This window comes from Dendropsophus ebraccatus, chromosome 2 (genome assembly GCF_027789765.1).
Source record: "Dendropsophus ebraccatus isolate aDenEbr1 chromosome 2, aDenEbr1.pat, whole genome shotgun sequence".
Classification (NCBI taxonomy): domain Eukaryota; kingdom Metazoa; phylum Chordata; class Amphibia; order Anura; family Hylidae; genus Dendropsophus; species Dendropsophus ebraccatus.
This window is the reverse complement of record NC_091455.1, coordinates 183,295,138-183,308,939: the sequence shown is the minus strand read 5'-3', so window position 1 is coordinate 183,308,939 and position 13,802 is coordinate 183,295,138. Positions and strand designations below refer to the sequence as shown.

The 13,802-nt window shown below is 40.7% G+C and overlaps 1 protein-coding gene across 2 annotated transcripts in view; it reads left to right on the top strand.

The window, feature by feature from the left end:
- The window catches only part of PRKAG2 (protein kinase AMP-activated non-catalytic subunit gamma 2), a 208,607-nt gene that overhangs the window by 72,704 nt on the left and 122,101 nt on the right, over nt 1–13,802 (top strand). The window lies entirely within an intron of this gene.

Below are 13,802 nucleotides of genomic sequence, written 5' to 3'. Positions count from 1 at the left end.
CCGGACACCCATCACCCACCGTCTTTGCACGCCCCACAACCCCTTCCTCTCACTGGTCTGGCAACCGCCGACACCACTTGTTCTCCAGCTTCCTCTTTATATACCCAGGGATGATGCCGGCAGCCTGCCCAGCCTTACTGCCCTCCACTGTGGCAACTGAGGTAGTGCAGGCGTGTGCCAAACCAGCAGTAGACAGGCACCCGCGTCAGACGCAGAACAAGTAGCACCAGTGTGTCCCTCTTCGTTCAGCTGGAGACAATGCAGGAAGTCTACCCAGCCTTGCTCTTCTCCACTGAGTCGCTGTGTGACCGGCTGCAGCTGGTAAGCCCTGCTGGTCAGGGAGGGGTTAACCCAGGTAAATTATATATATATATATATATATATATATATATATATATATATACTACCCAAGCATATTGCTAAATTACTGCATTATTGCCATTACTAAGCAGGCTGTGAGGGCAGATGGCATCACTTTCTGTACACGCCCAGGATTTTGCCCAGTCATGTGAATTGTTGTTTACTGGTGAATGTGAGATTACCTGATTGGCCAATCGGCTGTCAGCACGTAGAGAGAACTGGTAAATTTTGCATTCCAGTTCCTGAAGCAGCCCAAAGGCCTTTTGTGACATAAGAAGATGCCAGTATGGCACATGGTAACTGGGGGCCCTGTTCCAAGGTTAGACTTCTGGACAGAGGTTGGGACATATGCGGGAAGACCGACACGTATATAAATACAAGTACTATTTATGTCATTTCCTGACTTATATTTTGAAGTTGCTCTGAAGGAGGAGGATCCCTGTAAGACGAGAGCGAGGTATATAAATAGGACTAGCATTTAGGAGGTCATTGATGGAACTACCAATAATAGATGCCGGGGGCTAGTGACTTCAACTAGCCGGATGTTTTCTTGGGCTTCCGCTTGGTCAGCAGCTCTTTCGTGGGAGAGAAATAAAACATTTAACTAAAACTTAATACCTTCTTCAATGGGATGGATCGGGGAATGTTCATACAGCACATTCCTGACAGCCTATATATACCAGGAGGATGAAAACAGCCGCTCATGTAGACTGTGCGAGAGTGCCCAGCCTTGTGTATGACAGTCACTGCTGTGATGGTGTGCTATCTTATTCTATCTCAATTATTATCACATAAAATAATATTTTCTTAATATCATCTTTGGTTCTGTTCACATTATTGTCAAGCTTTCAATTTTACAGTTCCATCACAAGAACTGACAAAGGAAATGATGGAGTGCTGGATCCTTAGTGTAGTAGACACCAGTGATGTCCAATGGATCTTGTTGACTTGAGGTCCACTGGTTTCCATTATGGTATATAGGTCAAAAGGGCTGAGACTCCTGAATGAACATATCAATCATATTACAGATAAAAGAAGTGATCCCATGGGGTCCTTGGATGTCTTTAGGAATACTAAAAATGTCCTCACGATGTGCATCATTGTCCCAGGGGTACTTTGCTGTAAACTATTTCATTAAGGAATATTTGACTTAGAGATATGAAGAAACACTGAATAGGAGGGACATCAGAAGAATCTATAAAGATCATAGACAAGGTCAGTACTATGTGTTAGGTCACACCAGAGTACCACTGGATCCTCAAGGGGACTAAAGGCCATAATACGCAAAGAGTTTATCAGACATATTTGGCAAATTATCGGCTATTGCAGTTGATAAATTCACAATGTCGCCTGATTGTTGTCCTTCAATGTCTTTCAACACGTTGAAAGACCAATGATCCAAATAGCAATGATCTGCTGTTCTATGGACTGCCCGGGCGATTTAACCGGGCAGCACGTTGGCCATTATAATCAGAAACTGACCATGTAATATAGTTTATGGTTTGGCCCGGTCCAATGGTGTGAGACCCCCCTCAATGACCTCCATATGCCCTATTAGGAAAAGAAAAGTGGTTTTCTCTTTAGAAGAAGAACTCATTCAACAACAGCAACCATTTTGGCCCATTCCCTAATAAGGGTTAAGGGGAAAAAACATGATTGTGAAAATATGGCTTGTGAATGGATAAATAATTACTGAAGAGATTATGTGTAACTGTAACAAGATCTAAATCACAGTGGGAGAGAGGCGACCTGACGTCTTTGGAACATAGTCTGGTTTTTTTAATCGGATCTTCTGTTTAAGCAGATTCAACTTCACTTAATGAAGAATTAAGGACTTTGTGGGAACAATAATATTAATAATTTAATTTAGTTTCTTCCACGCTAACTAATTAATCCCTTAAAGTGGACCTCCACCTATTACAGTGGAACCATACAGAAGTAGCTTAAAGTTTGAATTGGTAGTTGGGCTGAAAATTCTTGTACAGAACATGGCTGGACATGAAGGTTGGCGTAGGCCCAATGATATCTAATGACAATCTCAAATCTCAAATGATAGTCCCCTAAATTGATCTCTAAGGAAAATGTAGCACTTTGTTTGGTCAAGTATTTATTGTTCTAGCTTGTTCCAATGAATATTTGTACGCCGCTCCAGTTAGTGATAGTAAAGGTCCCACGTTAGTGAAGGCATCTTACTGCCAGTTTCAGCAAGAACAATGAATGAGTTGGGGACTTCACGTCTCTCCCCGTCAGTTTATGCTGATGGATTGTTCATGCTGGATTTCAACCAGACAACGGCCAATCAGTTGAATGAGTAGGCTTTTTGTCTATATGTGCTACTGTAGATGATCCCACAGATAGACATTATGTAGCCTTCTCAATGAAGTGACACAGACCCCGGTGGGAGAATCCATTAAAGTGCCACTGTCGTTTCACAAAACTTTTGACATGTTATAGGGACATGTCAAAAGTTTTGTTCAGTCCTGGTCTGAGCGTTCAGTCTTGTACCAATCAGGAGATAGAGCCAGGAGAATGTTACGCTAAGCACGGTCTTCTCCCCCGCTCTGTGTCACATGATCAGTTGGACTTATAAAGGAGCTCTACAGAGCCTGACTGATAGCTCCAACTGATCACATGATGCTAAGCATGGTCCTCTCCCAACGTAATCAGTCAAAATTATCAGTTGGGTTCTCTAGAGCTCCATTATAAGTCCAACTGATCATGTGACACAGAGCCAGGAGAGGACCCTTAGTGCGGTCTTTCCCAACTCTATCTCCCGATCGTTAACTCAGATGAGAAAAAGAATCAAACTTCATAGAGCTCCATTATAGGTCCAAGCCTTTCTAACTCATCTTCTCCCCGCTTGTTCTCCTAATCGGTACGGGTCTGAACACTCAGACCCGGACCGATTAAAACTTTTGACATGTCTCTATGACGACAGTGACACTTTAAGTGCACACTTCTCTGGGCTCGTTCTCCTGATTAGTTGGATTCTGAACACTCGCACCCTGTCCAACCCAAACTCTTGAGATGTCACTACAAAATAAGTTTTTGCTTTTTTTCTACAGTGCCCAATGTAACGTTTATTAACAACTTAAAACAGAACTAAGTTACTATAAAGCTTCTTGAGATTTTCTTGCAAGACCACATTTTGGTTTTTTTTAGATATTTACCCCAGGCACTAAATCAGGCAGTACATTGATGTGCATTATGGGTAGAGGATGAGAATGGACAGAGGCAGAGCAGACGTATTTGACTCCATTACCTACCTGTGACCTAGTCCCTGTCTAATAATAGTTCTGTACCTGCTAAAGATGTAACGTAGCTACTTTCAGTATACAAAAGATAGGAAAGCTAAAGGCATTACTAGCCTGAAGGGATTACCACCGTTTCTGGATACAATTTCTTCTGGTCACAGCACAGTTATAAAAGCAGTGGACTACTGTGTCTGTCATACGAAAAGAGGAGATTTTTATTCCATAGAAGTAAACAATGACAGTCCCTATCAAATGGCAGCAAGTAGAAATCCTATATGGATACAGAAAGTAAATCTATAAAGTGTATGTATATATATATATATATAAGTATTAGTTAAGTGCAAACATTAATATAAAACTATTAGGCATATTCCTTATATGTAATTTAGTATAGAATTCTTCCTTGTAGATTTTATTACAGTGACCATGAAACTCTCATCCCCAGGCTGTACAGAATATGCTGCAATTCTTGGTAGACGTATCACTGGCAGAACTTCACACACCGGTCACATAATGTAAATAATTAACAAGGTTAGAGACATTAACTTGGACTTTATCTGCAATTCCTAGATTAAAGAAAACATTAAACACTCAAATATGAAGAACACATGAGCAATGGAGGAGGACTTCATAAACATCTATGTACAGTATATGCGTTACATATATCCAATCTTATGGGTGAATGCAGTCAGGATAGCCCTTAAAGGGAACGTGTCATCGGAAAATTACTTACTGTTAAAATTATGTTTTTATGTTAAATATATTTTTTTGAGAATTTTTGGTGATATTTTTTTCTAAATTTTCCACTTTTCTATCTATATTTTAAAATAATCCTGAAATTTTGCAGTTTTCATTCTCACCACTGGGGCTAAAATTTAGTTGATACTTCCTGTTGTGTCTGTGGTGATAAGAGGAGACTGCAGTAAAGTGATCTGTATTGCAGTGACATGTGACATGCAGTAGATAGAGGAGACAATAGCAGCTGCCTGCGGAATGACCTCTTTTAAAGGTCACAGAGTGATGTTTCACATTCATCTATCAAGGGGACAGAATCTGTCTATTGTTGTCTATGCCCATGAGTCTTGCTGTAAAGCATGTCACTAAATGCTGTTAAGAAAAGCCCTGGCAATATGGAAGCCCATAACAAAGTTAAAAAAAAATTACTGTCAGAAAATAGAAAAAGATTAGACTTAGCATTAGACTCCCGCTGCCTGGAGAAGGTGGACGCAACCCTAGGGCAGCCTATGACTCCATCCATGTTTTCCACAATGCTGCATCCAACTTCTCCAGCCAACTTCTCCATGCCAAGTGTTTGGTTCAGCAAGTTTGCGGAATGTTTATGTGAATGGAACCACAAACACATTTTTCTACGGGCTACAAGTCCATTCCCTTCCTGACAATGACAGTGTGCTGCTCAGCAGTAGGCAGATCACAGCATTGTCTGGGCTGCTGTTTGTTCTCATTCCGCTCTATATTCTGAGCACAGCTGGGCTGCATAGGTAAGAACAGTATTCTCCAATTCTTTACAAGCAATGACTGTGTTTGTATGTAATTGCCGCAATTCACTCGGAGAAAGGAAACCTTATATGAGTGTTATCTTTATGATACTGAAGTGTTGTTCTGCTAGGCAAACAGAAGGAGACATGTTTGCAGTACCTGGCAAAGTCAGACAAGGATTTTACTGCTGTAATGACCGATATGAATGGGTTGATAAATAATTTTATAACTGATTTTACGGCACTGTTTTCATCTACTGTATATGTATTTTCAGTTTCTTGACGCGTCAATGTGAATAGTGATAGCGGGTTAGTAGCCCACTGCTTTTACTGCATACTTAGGCTATGTTCAAACAATGTAAAAGCTCATTAAACAATGGTCGTAGTTGCAGGTTTACAACCATGGCCGTTATTTAATGAATTTGCCGATCACATTGAAGTCCAGGGAATCCCGGCTAGAGTGTATACAGACTGTATACACTCCGGACAGGATTCCATGCCGCCGCACAAAACTCATATTGCAGACAATGTAAAGTAAGGCTTTGGCCGCACTTTACATTGTCTGCTATGGGTAATTGGAATGTGGGCGCACCCGACCGTGCCCTCATTCCAATTAAAAAGAAATTAAGTTCATCCGGCCGATACTGCACAGACAGCAGCCGTTTTGTGACACGGCCGCTGTCATACAGCGTGTGAACCTGGCTTTATAGTAGAAGAATTATCACATACCACCTCACTGCAATAGCACTTGTCAAACTGGTTTGTTGGAAGCAGGAAAATAGGCAACGGTATGGGCCATGACTTTCTGCCCGGGTTGGGGTAAGTTTTCCAAAATGGCAGATTTTGTGAGGGTGTTCCCGATAGGCAGTGGTTAATACGTCGGCGTGTTTTTTAACTTTTGTTATTTTATATATTTTCTAATAAATATCTACATTTTACTGGAGCTGTGGATCCACCATTCGTTATTCTGATAAAACATATATGTGTTTGATCCACCCATAATAGACTTTACTTGCAGGTTTCTTCTGGCTCTATACCTATTTGTGTTATTTCCCTCTTCTCCCACACATGATCCTCATGCACTTTCGAGCTAAAGGCATGCTTCCTGTCACTATTGCTCCCCTATAATTCATGACGATTAGTTGCATTAGTGATAAAGTGATAATAATTCCAGGCTGAAATTACTCCTAAGTCTTCCATTAGCAGCGGCTATGAGACTACACTAGTAGCTTTTACAGTACAACCTAAAGTAGTTGCAGGAAAGAGGAAAGATCATCCAATGATCACAACCCGCGAGAAGGTGATTCACTTCAATAAAGTCTACAGGACACTGTAAATGAAGTCTAATGGAGTCTTAATGGAACTGTTCCTATCATATGACTACTAAGATAATGGTAATTTTTATTTTTTTGGCTTAAAGATAAAAACCAATACTCACCTTTCCAGATTAATCACAACTGCTGTGTAGATGGTCTCTGATCCCTACTGCTCAACACTTCCTAATTTCCTATTTGACATGCAGGAAAGACATGCTTAACCAAACTGATTTTCTGCACATCAATTAGAAAAGTGGACGTGCTGAGCGACGTGCTGAGCAGCGGGCATCAGGGACCATCCAGATGGCAGTGGTAGGATTTGGGGGAGGTGAGTATAGGTTCATATTTATTTTTCAATCTATAGGGGGGAAAATGTAAATAAACTTAAAGGGAACCTGTCATAAAGACAAGGCTATCTAATCTATTGCCACCATGGTATAGAACAGAAAGAACTGAGCAGATTGAAATATATATATATATCTAGGAAAAGATTCAGTATAACTTGTAACTTGTTGATTGAAATCTCTTATCATTCTGTGTTAAGGAGTCCAGTGGGCGGTGTCACTCAATGGACTGGACTCTATAGCATTGAAACATCAGATATATCAATTAATAAATTACAGGTTATATTAAATCTTTTCCAATAAAGATATAAATCAATCCGCTCACCTCCCCCTGCTCTATAACATCATGCTGATAGCTTAAATAGCATTTTCATGGTGACAGTTCCCTTTAAGGCCCAATATGTCATGTTTATATGTCTGACACCCATAGGCAGTTTCTATGACTGTGATAAATGACAACCTTTCTAGCATTGTTATGGAATAATTGTCACTTTTAACATTCAGCTATTCGGATTTACACTAAACAATTTGTTACAAATAAATATCTGAATCCCATTATCCATTTTATGTCCAAATAACCTGATAATGCAAAAAAGAATTTTTCCATTCTACGCAGAACATTGTGTGCCCAAGACAGGCGCTGTAAAGCTCAGCACTACTTAGTCATGCCGAGTCTAACATTACAATACATAATGTTATTTTTTGGCAGCTTGAGAAAGATTCTTGATGCTTTCAGTCTGGAAGCCTCTTTGTGGTGAAATTAATTTTGAATGATTTTCATGGCGTAAGAAGCTCACAGTGGTCGTGGGGTTATTTGTGTACACCTCTCACAGATTGCCAACTTTCCAGGATTATTACATTTAATAAGCTTCTGGATTCATCACTGAGGACAGGAGCGGGGTTGACTTCTCTGGCATGTGTGCAATTTCATAATGGTAATACCACTCACATCAATCCGTGGTGGATCATTTAAAAGGTATTACTATGGCGCTGCCCAGTCTGCCACTGGAGTATGCCCAGTACATTGCACTGGAATTCTTGTTTTCACCCTATAAACTATGCAGAGAGATAGAGGCATAGAATAAAAATCATCACTGTAAAGTGCTGCTCTGTTTTAATGTCTCTTGGCGTTGACTCTTGCACCAGGAATGGGCCCATGACCTTGGATACTGGCACTGGAAAATAGCTTTTTCTCACATCTATTTCCTCACGTCATAAAAAAGCCTACCTAATCCATCTAATCCGCCCTTTTATTATTTACTTTTTTTATTATTATCTGAGGATAGATATATATTTATTACAGAAAGGTTTGCATTTACTTACTGTAAATTTACCAACCACACCTGCTGGAAGTTTGTTCCAGGCTTCTACTACTCTTTCAGTAAAGTAATATTTTCTCATGTTGCTTCTGATTTTTTCCCCCAACTAACCTCAGATTGTGTCCCCTTGTTCTTCTGTTCAGTTTTGTATTAAAGGGAAACCATCAGCAGTCTAGATAGTATGTCCCTGTATTGGGTGCTGAGAATTAAGGGGAAGCCCGGTGCGCGCACTGCATAGATGAGTCTGATGCCCATAGAGAATGAAAGGAGCCAACATTCTCTATGGGCGTCGGACTCATCTCAGCAGCGCGCGTGACGGGCTTCAGACGGGGATATCTCCATCCAGGAACAGGACTTGGCAAGATGGGGTAGGTATCCGGGGCTTTAGCAGGGGGTCGGGCGGCCTTCACCCCGGCATGGGGGGGGGGGGGGGGTGACAGGTTCCCTTTAAAGTGCTAATATCACAGAAAGGGCATCAAGGATGTAGGTAAGAAACTTACGTTCATACTCAGTGCCTATGCGCTTTAGGGAGATATTAGCAGGTTAGATACTTCTAACCTGCTGATAGTTTCCCTTTAAGATACACTTCTCAATCTTAGACTCATGACTCCCCTAGGCTTGTGCTAGCACACCCTTGGTTTTATATTAACACACCCTAAGCCTAGTTAACACCCCCTCAGTCTCATATAACCCCCTAAGCCTGCTCTCCCTTCCGGCCAATCAGTGTGTTGCCCAGCCGCAGCCACTGATTGGCCGGACGGGAGAGCAGGACGCCGGACCCGTGCAGCGAGGACAGGTAATGTATGCTTACAGCGGGGGAGCCGAGCGGGAGCAGAAGGGGTTAAGGGCGGTAGAATGACATACTCGCTGCCGTCGTTCAGACCGCAGCGAGTATATAGTGTGTGGGAACTGCCAGGACCTGCCGGACTCGCAGCGAGAATCTCGCTGCGAGTCCGTTCGTGTGAATATACCCTTAGTATAATATTAACACCCTCTGAGCCTCATTACCACCCCCTCAGTCTTATATTAACACCCCCCCTAGCCTTAGATTTAAATTAACTTCAGGCCCACATAATTATTTAAGGAAGGGTACAGAAAGTATTTTAGGAGGCCTATCATATCTCCTGACATACTTGCATTAATACTGCCCAGGGTATTCATTTATTCAAATATTTCCATTAGGAGTAACAGAGGAACAGCTAATAAAAGATGCTTCTGAATTGTAATTCCGCAGGGAATACAAATCTTAGCAGTCAGGCATTTTAGGAGACTCCTAGGGTTGAAGGTACTAAAGTGAAATGTAAATCCTATCAGACTGCTGAGGTACAAGAGACAAGTGAAAAACTGTTGCCTGCAGCAAGAAATGATCATGAGATGTTTTACAATGAAGGTGCCTCAAGACTTTCAGATTTTTTTCCTGAATATGTGTATTCGTTTTTCACAACATAAAAAATCATAATAAAACATGAGAGAGGATATCAGCCAATAGCAGAAGAAAGGATTCAGTCCTTCCATATGTGCAGGAAGAACCATAGTAATAACTGGCTGTGAAAAATATTGTAAAGTATCTGAGTATAAGAAAGGAACAAATATATAAAATATAATAGCATTTATGAGGTCATTATTACATGATAACACTGACACATGATCAATTTTTTCAAACATGTGCAGTTTCCTCTTCTACCACCAGAGGTCAGTATAGCTACAGTTATGTGTAGCTGAGAACCAGTAGCAGAATTCTTCTACCTTTAAATGTTCAACTTGTAACTAAAATCGGATGATTCAGGGCTGAAGAATGTGGTGTAAGAATGTGTTATGTGTGCATACTGATGTACCGCCTATGTCTGCTGATTTATTGTGTTATGGAGGCAAAGGAGGCGTCATTTTTTCTATTTTATTTTCCTTTTTTAGACATAAATTCTGCAAAGGCATTTTATTTATAATTTTAAAGCATTTTTTCCTCAAATATTGTGTACTTGTATACTGTATGTATTTTATTATGTGTTTTTTTTTCACTATTGAAGAATGTGAGGGGAAAAAAACACCCACACACTATTACACTGGTAATTTCCCTAGGTATTTCTTTACACCTTTAGGCTATGTTCACACGTATTAAGACATCAGCCGTTCCGTGACACGGCCAGGTTGCGGAATGGCCGGTGTCAGAGAAGATCATCCCGGCCGGTACTGCAGTACCAGCTGGATGATCTTCACTGCTGATGAATTCGGATGCGGGTGCAGAATTCTCTGCTGCTCACAATGGAGCCTACTCACTCCATAGTGTGCACTAACGGCGTTTTTTGCGTCCGCTATTCACTGAATAGCGGCCGCAGAAAACTGACATGTCAGCTTTTTGCACCGTCGCTAAGGATCCTGGCCAGAGTGTATACTATGTTTATACACTCTGGCTGGGATTACCTCAGATGCAGCACTGCGTAAGTACCACAGTAATCATGGCCGTTGCTGCAACTTAGCAACAACGGCCATGATTACTTCAGTACTTACGTCGTGTGAACATAGCCTCATAGAGCAGGAATGAGGGACCTTAAAGGGGTACTCCAGCAAAAATGTTTTCCTTTCAAATCAACTGGTGTCAGAAAGTGCAAGAGATTTGTAAATTACTTTTATGGGGGAAAAAAAGTCCTCCAGTACTTATCTGCTGCTGTATGTCCTACATGTGTATATCTATGTTCTTGACATAAAGCAGCTGACAAGTACTGGAAGACTTGAGATTTTTTTAAAGAAGTAAATTACAAATCTCTGACACTTTCTGACACCAATTGTTTTCAAATAATTTTTTTTTTCACTGAAGTTGCTCTTTCTTTGACCGTCATGATAGGAATTGTAGTTTTGCAACAGCAACAGTTTTGCAATGGTAGTGTGCAACAAAGAAACAAAATCAAATGTACTATACCTTTTCTTATAGAAGACAATGCTCTTGACAATATCTTGAGATGTGTGCCCAATGTTGTCAATAACCACATGATGAATCCATGGTGGATTTTCATTACGGGGACTAACGTGGCATCAATTCTGATTACAATAGACTGTGATGGCCAAATAGTGGTTACAGCAGTCATCTTCTTTCTTTATTGACTTCCAAGACTGGCCAGAGAGACTGGAGGGGAATTGGGAAGAAAGAATCACTTTTTATTTACTTATTTTTTACTTTTAACATTTTCCAAATCAGGTGTCACTGTAAGGAGAACAAGGGTCCCTGCCCCATAAGAAGACCCCAGTATTATAAGTCGTATATGGTTGGCAAGGACCCCATTATAGATTGGGAGAGAGGAGGTAACATTTACGCTTCTGTTTTAAATCAGTGGGGCAGATTTACTAGTGCAATTGCGCCCCATGGGGGAGATTTATGAAACATGGTGTAAAGTGAAACTGGCTCAGTTGCCCCTAGCAACCAATCAGATTCCACCTTTCATTCCTCACAGACTCTTTTGAAAATGAAAGGTGGAATCTGATTGGTTGCTAGGGGCAACTGGGCCAGTTTTACTTTACACCATGTTTGATAAATCTCCCCTATATCTGTTGATTAGAAAGAGAGGGGAAGAGGGGCATGGTTGAAATGCTGCCTGGTGGGTCAAAATTTTAGCATAGAGTAAGCCGATTGTTAGGTAGGCCAAATTCATGAAACATGCTGGGATTTTGTGATAAATCATTTTAAGGCCAGGTTCACATTATGTAAAAACTATGGCCATATTTGATAACAATGGCCGTAGTTATGCAAACAATGTCCGTTAGTTCGCAAAAATGGCCGTTCTTTACAAAACTACGCCGTTGTTATCAAATACGGCCGTGGTTTTTACGTACTGTAAGGGTAAATTCACATGGGCGGATCCACCGGGATTCTCACGCACGAAATACGCAGCCAATCCGCAATACACGTATTATTCTTATTATTATTAATACGTGTATTGCGGATTAGCTGCGGATTTCATGCGTGAGACTCCCGGTGGATCCGCCCGTGTGAATTTACCCTAAACCTGGCCTAATGCTAAGAAGTCCAGGTATCAGGGTAGGCTTACACACAGGCCCAGATGTATTAATCTGTCTAAAACTAACAATGTCTGATTTATCCCATTGCATTAGGAACTAATCTTCCTGGCATAAACTATAGTAGATACACACAAAAAACTACGGTGTAAGAATTGTTAGCATTGTTAGCATTCTCTATTTTGTTAAGAAAAAGTTAAGATGTTAAAAAATGGAAAATATATGTAATTTTTTTTCTTATTCCTTTCATTTCATCCCATCTATGGCAATTGTTATTATTATACAACAGGAATAATCAGTCCTGCACTAAAGATTCTCTCTCACAGCAGCGCTATTCCTCCTAGCATCCACTAGAGGGCGACCTATCTCTTCAGTTTTATGGCTCATCCAGAATATTGACCAGCTACTAGTTGTAGAATTTGTTATTTTTTTCTAATTAGAATGTGCAGGATTTCAAAAGATTGACCTTACATTTAGAAATATTTCATTTTGCTGTAAAAATGGTATTGCGCATAGTTTTCCAGTGCAGTTACGCTTTTATTGGGTGATCGGTAGTGATGAGCAAACTTCATAAAATGTCCATGTTTGGCCGCACTGACACTTTTCTGATGTTCGCTCATCACTAGTGATCAGCAAAAGTTTATTTTATACTTTCCTTAAAGGGTACCTCCAGTGATGGTGCAGGCTGCTTCTCCCACACAATTACATTTTGAACAGTATGCAGAGTAACCAGTTATGGGGTACTGAAATAAGACCATGTTAACTTTCAGGGGGGAATTTCACACCATGCTAGAAGATCTATGTGAGTCAGCGCAGGAAAAAAGTAACATGTACATTTTTTCCTTGGAATCATTGGGAGCTTTAAAATCTTTGTTTACATTAACCTGCAACGTTTTATTGTAAAACCTTAGGCTGGGTTCACACTACGTTTTTGCAAACCATTTTTGCAAAAAATGAATGGAAAAAGTGGATGCATGTGTGTGCATCCGTTTTGATCTGTTTTTCCATTAAATTCTATTATAAAAAGAAGGATCAAAGCAAATCCGTTTTTTTAACGGACACAAAAATAAGGGTTGACCGCGTTGTGGGGAACGTTAAAAAAACAGGTCCGATTTGATCCGTTTTTTTTAAATAATGGTATTCATTGAAAAAACAGATCGAAACAGATGCACACACATCCATCCATTTTTTGGGCAAAAATGGATGAAAATAAATGGGTTGCATAAACGTAGTGTGAACCCAGCCTTAGAGAAACGTGATGTGATGTGAATATAGGGGATATTTGGACATGCTGCCCTGGACTTTGTTTATGAGTACAGTGGTCCGTCCACTTACAATGGCCTCAGGTCAATATTCTCAACATACAATGGTCCTTTCTGAACTATCGTAACTTGAGACCAGGCTCAACATACAGTACAATGGCCGCAGAAAACCCTGTCAGTGCACACTATGGAGCATGCACCCGCATCAGAACTCTGCAGTGCTAAAGATGATCTTTTCTGAGACTGGCTGTTCCGTGACCCGGCTGGGTCACGGAACGGCCAGTCTCATACTAAGTGTGCACATAGCCTGATACTACATGTCCTGTACTGTCTACATGTGTCTAGTAGAATCCCTTCTCAGTAAAGTGTGATACTACACGTTCTGTGCTGCTGTGTGTGTCTAGTAGTGCCCCTTCTCAGTACAGTGTGATACTACATGTCCTGTG